Source organism: Sceloporus undulatus, chromosome 1 (genome assembly GCF_019175285.1).
Source record: "Sceloporus undulatus isolate JIND9_A2432 ecotype Alabama chromosome 1, SceUnd_v1.1, whole genome shotgun sequence".
Classification (NCBI taxonomy): domain Eukaryota; kingdom Metazoa; phylum Chordata; class Lepidosauria; order Squamata; family Phrynosomatidae; genus Sceloporus; species Sceloporus undulatus.
The window spans coordinates 70,317,866-70,329,865 of record NC_056522.1 but is presented as its reverse complement, the minus strand read 5'-3'; the positions used below and the strand labels follow the sequence as shown (position 1 = coordinate 70,329,865).

General features: G+C 41.3%; 1 protein-coding gene across 1 annotated transcript in view; it reads left to right on the top strand.

Moving 5' to 3' along the window:
* The window catches only part of DISC1 (DISC1 scaffold protein), a 267,571-nt gene extending 264,611 nt beyond the window's left edge, over nt 1-2,960 (top strand). The window contains exons 16-17 of the mRNA XM_042456717.1: nt 927-1,002; nt 2,514-2,960. The gene's annotated coding sequence lies outside the window, so the exon portion shown is untranslated. The remainder of the gene's footprint in view (nt 1-926; nt 1,003-2,513) is intronic.
* Nucleotides 2,961-12,000: the final 9,040 nt, after the last annotated feature.

Sequence of the window (12,000 nt, the reverse complement as noted above, 5' to 3'; positions counted from 1 at the left end):
TTGTTTTATTTATATACCGCTATTCCAAAGATCATAGCGGTGAACAGCAAGTAAGCTAATTTGCCCCCAACAGTCTGGGTACTCATTTTAGCGACCTCGGAAGGATGCAAGCCCGAGTTGAGCTTGGGCCCTTTTGCTGGTCTTGAACTCGCAACCTTGTGGTTTCGAGTGAATGGCTGCAGTACAGGCATTTAACCACTGCGCCACCAGGGCATGTTTCCACTTGCAGAAGCAACACTGTTGGTGTGAGACAACAGTCTAGTGTGTTATTGTCCTGAGCCACTTTCCTGTGCTTAACAGCACAGCTAGCCGTGTTAATCAGATGCACTTGGAGACAGACCTTTTGTTTAGGGAAGACATGTGCAAGGTCTGGAGATTGTCTTTGCTCTGACCCAGACTTTGGTGGGCTATACACACCCCTCACACCCATTCAGCCCCTGGAAAAAAATGATATGCAAAATGGCAAATCAGGACATAAGAAATGTAAATTATGGGTGCCGTTTGTAAATGTAATTTGAAAATATAATGAATGAATATTTAATTTGGTCAATGACCAGGTAAAATAAAATAAACAAAATATAGGCCTGTTACAGACTGCCAAAATAAAGCTGCTTCAGGTCTCTTTGGAGGTATGCTGTTTAAATGATGCATGCATCCTAAGAATCCGGAAGCTGCACCAAAGCTGCACTCCAGTGCTTAGGAATGGAGTGTGGCTTTGGCGCGACCTCCGGACTCTTAGGACCCATGCATCATTTAAATAGCATACCTCCTAAGAGACCCGAAGCAGCTTTATTTTGGCAGTCTGTAACAGGCCATAGTATTAAATATAAAATACTTACAATAAATAGGATAATGATTTTACACCTTTTAAAATTAATGGTATTTTAATATGTTATCTAGTTCAGTTGTGTTTTACCTTTACCATTAGGATTTTTATAGAGTTGCTAAATTGGATTTTGGAGCAGGAGAAGACACCATAAAGCTCCATCAAGTCGGACAAAGGTACCTCAACTTTCTACTTCATTCTGTCCCTTTGCAACATGGCTATTGCTTTGCTAGTGCAGACTGAGGGTGAGAAGACATGCAGGAGCACTCAGTTTGTCTTCTCAAAGGATTATAGTTACAGGAATTCTGGCCTGAATCCATTATGGAAACCCAGTGTTATTCACTTAATTTTTGGCCTTGTAAGGCTCCAAAGTTGTGTAAGGTCATACCAGCACTTCCTCAGACTGCTGTTCCTAAGCAAGGATATATGTGATCATTCTAGCTAGCAGGATGCCAATGCATTCTTAATGTACAAGAAAGACCTTAAAAGTGGATAAAATGCATTCCTTCTCTCCCAACTATGTTTAAGAAAGGAAAGGGGAGAGAAAGAACCCAGGAAGTTGAAGCTGAAGCTAATAACCAAATTTTGCTAAATGAAATGAGGGCTGCACATACCCATTGGCATTCTATATAACTGTGATAATTAACATCAAAGGATGGCTTAATCGCTTTTAACTTATTTTCATTTAGTGTTGCAAAGTGAGAGAAAATGCTTGTTAACTCTAAGAGCAAAATTATTTAAAGTAATTACCAATGATTTTTTAAAAAAACCAACACTTGAAACTTCTGATGATGTGTAGTGTATCTATGAATGCTTCAATGCATTTTTTAAAATTATTTTTATAAGGACATAGTGGTATTCTTCTGTAGTTTTATGCAATGGTATATTTGGGGGAAGGAGGGAATGGAAAGGATAATGTTGAACTGGGGCTTTTTAAAGCATCTGACTCAGACCAAGATTTATATACTTGTAATCTGCTTGGTTTTTCCAAGATAAAAACAAGAATTCTGCAGTGCCCTTAAAACAGAATCAGTGGATCAATGAGCTGGCAGTGATCAAAATGCCAACTAGCCTTTAAAAAGCTGATCCTTCCTTCCTGAATGATAAAGACATAGCCAAGATATTACATGTCATGGTTATTTTCTGCCATCCATAGGTCAGTCCAAAAGGTGATACCTTTACAGCAGGATTTAGGAACCTGTGGGCCTTTGGATGATTCTGAAATTCCCATTACCCCAATCATCAGCCATGTTGGCTGAGGCAAATGGAAGATGGTGTTCAAAAACATCTAGAAATCCCCTTGTTTCCCATCCTTTGTTTAATGACAAATTGGAAATCTTATCCCCTTCATAATATAACCAGGTGGCTTCTGCTTGCTACTACTTATCTTAACGGGGTGTCATCATGCAGGCTAGCAGTAGGCAAAGCGTAGCCCTGATATTGCATGTAGCTTCCCAAGAATGTGTTTTGTGACCCTCAACAGAATGCCCAAACTAATATTGTTTTGGCCTAACCGAACTTAAATTGCTGCTCTTGGAAACCTCCAAATGCAATATATATATATATATATATATATTTAAAACAAATGTCATGGTTTCCCTGTATGCTTGAACATTAAAAATTAGCCATTATTGAGGACCAGAAGTAAACTTCCATACATGAATTTTTTTTTTGTTTTAATTTCCAGTAGCCCATGTGGCCCCCCAGAAGGTCCTTGGGCATAAAGGTGTCCCCTTCATGAATCTGTTGCCTAACCCAGATGCAGACAGACCTGCTTGGTTGCATGGCATGGTCACATGATCTCCTTCACCGCATGATTCCTGGTTGGCTGTGATCCCATAGCAAAGCCCATTAAGATTCCAACAAAGGCACAGAAAGCAAAATAGGAATGGACAAAGTGAAAGTCTGTGGATAGTAGAGCTTTGGAAGAGATCTAGCCATGCACGTCTCCCCAATCCAAAAACTGAACACCACAAAAGCTCAGTACAACACAAATTTGCTATTTTTCCTTACTGATCATCTTAAAACATTACATTGTTATTTTTGTATATTATTATGTAAAAGGATGAGAATGGGGGGGGGGGTATATAAATACAGCTGGCTCTTTTTATACACAGATTTTTTTATACACGGATTCAAGTATACATGGTTTGAAAATGTTCAAAAAAAGTATAAATTTCAAATATCAAACCTTGATTTTCCATTTTTTATAAAGGACACCATTTTGCTGTGTCATTATATTTAATGCGACTTGAGCATACACAGATTTTATTATACATGGGGGATCTTGGAACCAAACCCCAGCATAGAACAAAGGTCCACTGTAATTTTCCACCAGGGGTGGGAACTGTGAAACTCTGAAGGGCCCCATTGACACTGCACAATTATAGCACGATTACTCCACTTTCACTGCCTTGGTTGCATTCTGTGGAATCCTGGGGTTTGTAGTTTGGTAAGGTACTAGAACTGTCTGGCTAAAAGATTCTAAATGTACCCCCTCAACCGTATATCCCAGGATTCCATAGGAAAGAACCATGACAGTTAAATTGGAATCATACCACTATAGTGTGAATGGGCCCCAGCTGTTTTTGGACTGCAGTTTCCAGCAGTCCTAGCCCACACAGTCAGTTATGAAGTATGTGTAATAGAGCTGCAGTTTAATAACACTGGATGAAACACAGGATTCTCACTACTACTTTTTTTAAAAAAAATCTTTCTCTTTGCAGAGTAAAATTGACCACTCAGAACCCCCTCTTATATTATCTTTTTGAGTGCAGTTCAGATACAAGCAAAACATTAAAGTGGTTGTGGAGGTGGGTAGATCCTCTATAATTAAAGTAGAAAGTCAAAGTATACAGCCCACAAGGAGGCAAAATTTGCTGTTATGAATTTAAACTTGGGTAGCATCAGCCCACCAATTTCAACGGTTGCACAGAAATCCATGTATTGTTGTGGGGGAGTGGGGGGGATGGGGTATTCCCATTCCAAATAAGAATTCTGCTTCGCCAAATGAGGTTTTTCTTCATTTTTCAAATTTTTAGCATTGTAGTAACATTCGTTGAGCCATTAGAAATAGAATTTGGGCCTCCAAAGAAAAGGAGCAGGCAATGTTACCAAGGGAATGTAGACACAAAAAATATAAAATTTCTAGATGTGACACACTCTACAATGCTAGAAATTTGGGGACTAAAGGGAATTTTCATTGTAGGACAGAATTCTTATTTGGAGGCAGCTGCACCCTTAAATCCAGGATAAGCCTTGTCCCACTGACAAAAAAATTACTTGAACACAATCCTGGGTGGTTTGCTGTCATGATGAACCTCACAATTCATTTCCAGAGTCAGCTCTCATGAAAATGCTTGCACTGGAGAAGCACTTTGGAAAATGGACTGTTGCTTAGTGAGTGATTCACTCTGAGTTGGAAATATTCCCACCTGCACTCAACATTCCTTTATATATCATTTTTAATGGGATATATATAATTTTTAATGAGATCCCAGTTAATCTCTAGACTTTTAATATATATGGAAAACATCCAAAACTGAAAGAGTTTTCAAACTCACTTAGTCTTTAAATCATTTGTTGAAACAGATTATTTATAGTGGTTTTTCATAATTTATTTGAATCCCTTGTCTTTTACTTTTAATCTTATTCTGAGGAAGAGGTTGTGATCACTTATATTTATGACCCTTTCAAAGTTTGCTTCACAAATATGGGACACATGTTCCTGCAGTATTAACTGCTTCTTTGTGAGTCATAGAGGTGACAAAGGTTTGTTGTTGCCTCCTTTTTTAAATCTGTAGTTTAAATCTGGCACTAAATTTCTACCTCAAAAGATCGATTGGGAATAGATGCCAGGAAGTTGTGTTGTGGGAGAATTACTGTTCCACCCTGGGATGCCAAATTATAAGGGCAAAGCTCAAGTGGTTTGTGAAGTCATCCATTCCTCTGGGTGGAATTAAGCCCTTGTAATATGACTGACTTTTATCTCTGCAAAATATATACTCTGGCTGAGATTAGAGCTTTGGACTAGAGACTTCCATCCTTTTCACTTCTCCTTCTCAAGTGTCTAGCAAGATTTCCTTCAGGGGCCTGTTTATGCTGCTGCTGCTGCTGCTGCTCCACTTCTTATATGTATATCAGGTTCTTCATTTTGCACCATCCGATTTTACAAGTCTTTTCCAAAATTTGAAGAAGTTACTGTTCTGGAATAGAATTCCCAGAATCCTCTGGACTTGGTTGGCAGATTCTAGAGGTTGTGCAGATTTACTATAAATGCTAGCGCATTTGGATATTTTAAGACACTTAGGAGCTCATCACTTGGGCAAATAAGCCACCTTACCTCTTCCAGTTTCAATTGTGGATGTGAGATGCCCCCTGATGTTATCATAGCTAAATCACCACCAATATAAATAAATAAATAAATAAATAATTTATATACCGCCCTTCTTAAAATCAGGGCGGTGCACAACAAGCATACAATGATACAATTATACAAAAAATGGATTAAAACAGTTCAATAAAAATAATAAAATAATAAAATTCATGCCGGCAGAACAATGCTGACCGGGGGGGGGGGGGGGGGGGGGGGGCCGTCTGGGGGAAAAAAAGGGGGGAGGCCTGCTCGAAAAAGTAGGTTTTCAACCCCTTCTTAAATTGGGCTAGGGAGGTGGCTGAGCGGAGCTCAACGGGCAGCGAGTTCCAGAGGTTGGGGGCCGAGATAGAAAAGGCCCTCCTAGAGGTGGAAACTAATCTCCCCTCTGGAACTCTTAACAATTGCTGCCCGGATGATCTGAGTGTGTAGGACGGATTGTACGGAAAGAGGCGGTCCTCCAGATACCCTGGGCCCAAGCCATTTAGGGCTTTATAGGTAATAACCAACACCTTGTGTTGCGCCCGGAAGCGAATAGGCAGCAGTGAAGGTGTTTAAGCACTGGTGTCATATGACTGGCCCTGGAAGTACCAGTGACCAGTTGGGCTGCCATGTTCTGCACTAATTGCAGCTTCCGGGTATGGTACAAGGGTTGCCCCATGTAGAGCGCGTTGCAGAAGTCCAAACGAGAGGTTACCAGAGCGTGTACTACAGTTTCAAGGTCCCCCCGGCCAAGGTAGGGACGCAGCTGGCGTATCAGCCGAAGCTGATAACAGGTGCTCCTGACCGTCGCATCCACCTGAGATGTAAGGTGAAGCGACAAGTCTAGGAGCACCCCCAGACTGCGTACAGAGTCCTTCACGGGAAGCGTGATTCCATTCAGGACAGGTGGAACCACCGCCAACCCGGCGACACAGCAACAGCCCCAGCAGCAACAGCAAAGTCCTTGGGGGCAAAACGGAGGCGGGAATGCTGCTGCCCGGATGCATCCTGAGCTGAAGTCTTGCTGAGCTGGCCAATTTTAGAAGTTGGAAACTCCCTGACTTGGAAAAAGTGCTGGCTGAGTGAGGCTTTGACCTGGGATGCATCCGGGCAATGGCATCCCAGATAGATTGGTGGCGATTTAGGTATAATAACATGTGGGGCATCTCAGATCCAGAATTGAAGCCGGAAGAGGTAAGCCAGCTTATTTGCCCAAGCGATAAGCTCTTTACGTAGGGTCACATACATACATGTTCTTGATCAGGTGCTACTTTCTTCAGAACAACTGTGTTCTCTCTGGTTGTAGAGCCCAACCCTACTGCAATTTTGCCTACTGATATTGGCTCTAATTCCACCCCAAGCTTAATAGCAGTGGAACTCAAACTTTTTACCGTTACCCCCCCCCCCCCCCCTTTACAGCTACGTGTAGATGTTGTACCCCCCCACTTGACATAGTATATGAATAAAATATTTTCTTTATTTTGTATGCATATTTTCATTTACAATTGATATATATTCATATTTTAACATTTGGTAAAGAAATAACATCATTTAAATTAGAACAGTTTTATTCCATTTTTAGCTCAACACGTGTAAATTTTACACATTAAAAAGTTTGGGGAGAGGAGGAGGAAGGATCAGGGCCTTCGAGTCTTCCCCCCCCCCTAGAGCAACCCTTCCCCCCCCCCCCCCCCCCGGGTCTTGCCCCACTGTTTGAGAACCACTGCTTTATAGCACATTCTGAAAATGAGCGAGCATTAAGGTCCATCTTAGCTGGTGCTGACCTGATACCTGTGTGACCTGCCATTTGTGGAGATAACTAACAAAGTATACATTGCTCTTGTGTAAAAGGTCTCTCAGAAAGGGATTCATTCAGTGTTAGAAGGTAAGATGGGGTGAACTTCTTTTGGTTACAATAACTGCTGTTATTTGAGAAAAAGCTTAAGAGTTGGACTGTATTTCTTTTGAGTTGTAATTTTGTCCCAATTTACAGCACCTGTGTAATCAGAAGATGACGTAGTAGCAACTGCCTGTTCTTGTAAACCACTTTCTTTATTAGTTCAGAAAATACATATGCTGCTGAAATTCAATCCTATTCTGAAAAACAGGCTACCACCAGTATCTTATTAAAGAAAGGTGAAGAAGACCTGCACAGCTGAATCAAAGGCAAAGAGCCATGTTGAAATTAAAAACCAAGTGTGGTAAAGTCCATTACTGAATCTACAGTTTAAAATTAATGACACTGCAAGGTACCAACTCAAAGTAGTTTGAAAAGTTGAAACTGGGCTGATACCAGCTACTTCTCATGGATAGTTTCTTCAAACAAATTGCTGCCAATTTAATAGAGTTTACTTACAATAGGACTCCAGCTTTTATCTTCAGATACTCATTTCTGCAGATGCACTAGGCAAATCTGATGCACAAAATTATTTGAAGTTGGTAATGTAGTGCTCAAGAGTGGATGGATGCAAGTTTGCCTTAGAGGCCAAGGGTCAAATAAAATGTTTCAATGTATCTATCAACATACTTTTCTTTCCATAAAACTAGCTCCTGATTTTTACATTGGAAAAAAAAGGATTTTTGGACCACAGTTCCCCAAATCTCCAGTGAGCAAGGCCACAGGGGAGCACCTATCTTTTCCTCCTGTGCCATAACGTTAATCCAAGTTATTCCTCTAAAGCAACCATTATACATGGGGACATGTGAGGGAGGCATACAAACACATTATGAGACTAATGATTGCGAGAGCATGGCCAGACATGTAAAGCTATGCCTACATGTTACGAATTGCCAGACTGAAAGCACCTTGCAAAGGGAACCCAGAAAGCCACTGTCTAAGTATGGCTTAAAGAATACTGGAGAGTTCATGGGGGAGGGGGGGATGCCTATGTGCCTAAGTAGTGGCTCATGCAACCCTTCCCAAACAACCATCAACATACAGGCATTTTAATCCAGGGTTGCTAAGAGATGGGGATCAGGCAGATGGCTAGGATTATTATTGTTAGCCACATTTCTATTTATTATTTCAGTGTTAAATGTATTAAACCACTTTGCTGATTTCTAGTACTGAAAACCTGTTAGAGTTGATATAATATTTAATGTTATCTTTCTCTAAGGAAATAATTTATGCAATCAGCAACTCCTCTTGCTTTTTCCATTTGCATTTCTCTTTATTGCAAGGAGTTAACAACTAAACCAGATGTTTTCCCTTTTCTAACTCTCCAAATAACAAAAGTAATAAAAATATATATTCTTTATTACCTTTTCAGTTGTTTTTCTTGTACTCTGTACAACTTAACAGTCTGCTGAGTGAACAATTCTTGTAGTAAAATGTTATTGCATTTTCATGAACATTGATTATTATGGGCAAAAATCAGTAAGTAAGTGCCTTCAAAGGAATGGAGGCTTACAGTTCAACCTACAGTTGAGGCAGACTGCTGTGAAACTGAAGCACTCTGTCATATCTAGCCAAGGCCCTACTGGGCTTGAGGAGCAGTGTCCCTTGCTTGTCATCTCACTGTCTGTCATTCTGCCTATTTAAGTAAGTATCCATCTTCACTCTTTTGATTCTTGTTCTCGCAGGGAGTTGGTCTTGATTAGGGATGGGTAACTGTGGGAGAGGCAGGAGGCAATCACCTTCAGATCCATTTTCCTGTGTAGTCCCTTCGGAATAGTGACCAGAGGTGATAACAGAATTAGAGCTGGAAGAGACCACAATGACCATCCAGTCCAGCCCCCTGCCAAGAAAGCCTCTGTTTAAAAACCTCCAAAGAAGGAGACTCCACCATACTCAGGGGCAAGCAACATATTCCACTGTCAAAGAGCTTTTACCATCAGGAAGTTCTTCCTAGTGTTTAGGTGGAATCTCTTTTCCTGTAGTTTGAATCCATTGCTTCATGTCCATATCTTAGCAGAAAACAAGCTTGCTCTAGCTTCACAATATGACACCCTTCCAAATATTTAAACATGGCGATCATCTCACCTCTTAAGCTTCTCTTTTCCAAGCTAAACATACACAGTTCACTAAGATTACCCCTTCCCTCAGGGGATGGTTTCCAGACCCTTTGATATTTTGGTCCCCCGTCTTTGGACACGCTTCCTTCCTCATGTGCTCTGTTTTTCCCCAGGTTGAGCACTGTTTTACTTTTGTTAGGAGACCGAAGTATAGAATGTGTTGAATAGTGATGTTAGAACACTCTTTGTTGCCGTTTTGAGACTGGGGAGTAAAACAAAAGTTCTGGGAAGTTGTGGGAGGTAGGTTTTTGCATATTTTCATGTGTTTGGGGAGATTTTCTGTATGAATTTCAGGCAAAAATTGCCTGAAAATAACACAGGTAAAAATTAAAACATAGGCAAAGGGTGAGGTGAGGGATGGTGTGGAATTCAGAGGCTGCAAAACTGGGATCCACAGGCCACATGCAGTCTGCGGATCACATCCCACTCCTGGATTAGGTTATGTTTATGGTCCCTTGCAAGTCTACAGTTTTATTAGTTTATGAAATTCTAGAATAAATATTTGAAACTAAAACACAAGAAATCTCAGGAGGGATGTCCTGGAAATAATTGGTTACAGGAAACTTTTCCTATGCAAGCTTAGACTTGGCTTTGTGCAGAAGAGGCACCAGCTGACAAGGTTTTTTTGCTTTCCTGTTATTATGTCCACAGCTATTTATCTGTATGTCCATCAGTATATGCTTTATCTTTCCATCCTCCTTAAGGTCATTTCTCACCTGTCATCCAGCATCTACAGCCTGCCACTGCCAGCCTTATTAGAAACACCCTCTTTTTTCAAAATGATACATATACACATATTATCACAAGGAACACCTCTGACACTGAAGTTCTTCAGCTACAGTGTGAGTACCACCACAGAGTCTCAATTTTTCTCCTTTGCCCACTTTCAGGAACAGGAAGACATAGAAAAGGGTGTTGAATGCCAGGGCAGACTGGAGACCAAGAACCAGAGCAGAAGACCAAGGGGTTATTCAGATGGAGAAAATAATACTGGTAGAATGTGGGTTGAATCTTGTTGTTCAAATGCATTTCAAATGCATCCAATTAAGTTGGGGGGGGCGCTACCAAGAAACCCACTTAACTCAAGATAATCTATTGTCCAGTCCCCCCCTTCCCCTGGTTTTGCTAAAGATTTGCATTGTCAGCTGTAAGAATAACTGATGCAAATAGACCAGGATAAACTGCTGCATGCCTTGAACGTGTTTCAAATACACCAGCATTATTGACTCCATCTTTATTTGAGTGCTGACCCATGTGAGCAACAGAACTCGCAGAGATGCAGTTCTGGTTAAAAGAAAATACTGTGAACAGCAAAAATGGAATGAGTTAGTGAGACTATTCGGATACTTGTGCTACAAAAAAACCAATGTCACATAGGGCCCAAGTTAAGAGGCCTCCATTCTCCTGAATTCCAATGCCCAATGCATGACAAGTGAAAAATGTCCTTAAAGAGAATTAAAAAATAAAGCAGATACTCATGGACACCCAGATAGCTGTGTTCTCCAAATCTTGATTGCAAGGAGATGCTTTGCTCTTCCACTGGCACCGCCTCACACTGTATTCCTGTCCTTCATTCTCTCTTTTGATCACAGTCACTGCAAAGCTCCATCAGGACTAAGTGAGGTGCAGCCTAATTGCCCTGTGGTGATCAAGGCAGCCATAGTTCATGCATCTTCTTCACTTATCCCAAGGAGAGTATGTTTGGTTTCCATGCATACTAAACATTTAGTATGATGACTAGGTCAGACAATCTAATCTCTCTTAGGGCTGTACAAACAGCCCTGAAGGAGTGGCACGGAGCCGTCTCTGTTTCAGCCTGATTGGGGCTGCAACAACCTCATGCCACAGCCTGATCTGGCCTTTCCAGGGCACAAAAAGGAGCCACAAAAAATGGCTCCTTTTTGTGCCCTGGAAAGGGCTCCATAGCCATGGCACCATGGCTTAGTGGCACTTCTTCAGGGCTGTGTCATATGGATGCAGCACCAGAGGAGTATCATGATGCCACGCACAATGTGGACGAGCACGTGGCTTCATGGTGCCCTGGGGCGGAGTTAGGGCATGCATCATGTGGATGCATCTCTCTGACTCCACCCCCAGGCTGGCTTTTCAGGCCGGTCTGTACAGGGCCTTAGTCTCTTAGTCTAAATGCAAGTAGTCTCTTAGTCTCTTAACCCCTTTTTTGTTGTTGTTATCCACCCTCCAGTAGATCTCGACTCATGGCGACACTGTAGATGAGACATCTCCAAGACTCCCTGTGCTCCACTGCTCTTCTCAGGTCCTGAAAATTCATACCCATGACCTCCTTAATAGAGTACATCCATTTAGCATGTGGCCTTCCTCCCTTTCTGTTTCCCTCCACCTTTCCTAGCATTATTGTTTTTTTGCAGTGAGTCATGCCTCCTCATGATGTGGCCAAAGTACGAAGCCTTCAGTCTAGTCATCTTGGCTTCCAGAGATTTCTGATTTGATCTGCTCTAGGACCCATTTGTTTGACTTCTTGGCTGTCCATGATAACCTCAACACTCTTCTCCTAACCACATCTCAGATGAATTAATTCTCTTCCTATCCGCTTTCTTAACTGTCCAGCTCTCACATCCATACATGATAACAGGGAATACAATGGCTTGTATGATTCTAACTTTTGTGCTCAGTTGTACATCTTTGCATTTTAGGTTATTTTCTAGTTCTCTCATAGCTGCCCTCCCCATTCTTAGTCTTATGATTTCTTGACTGTTGTCCCCACTCTGATCAATATTTGATCCCAGGTATGGAAATTCTTTTACTATTTCTATTTTTTCATTTTCTA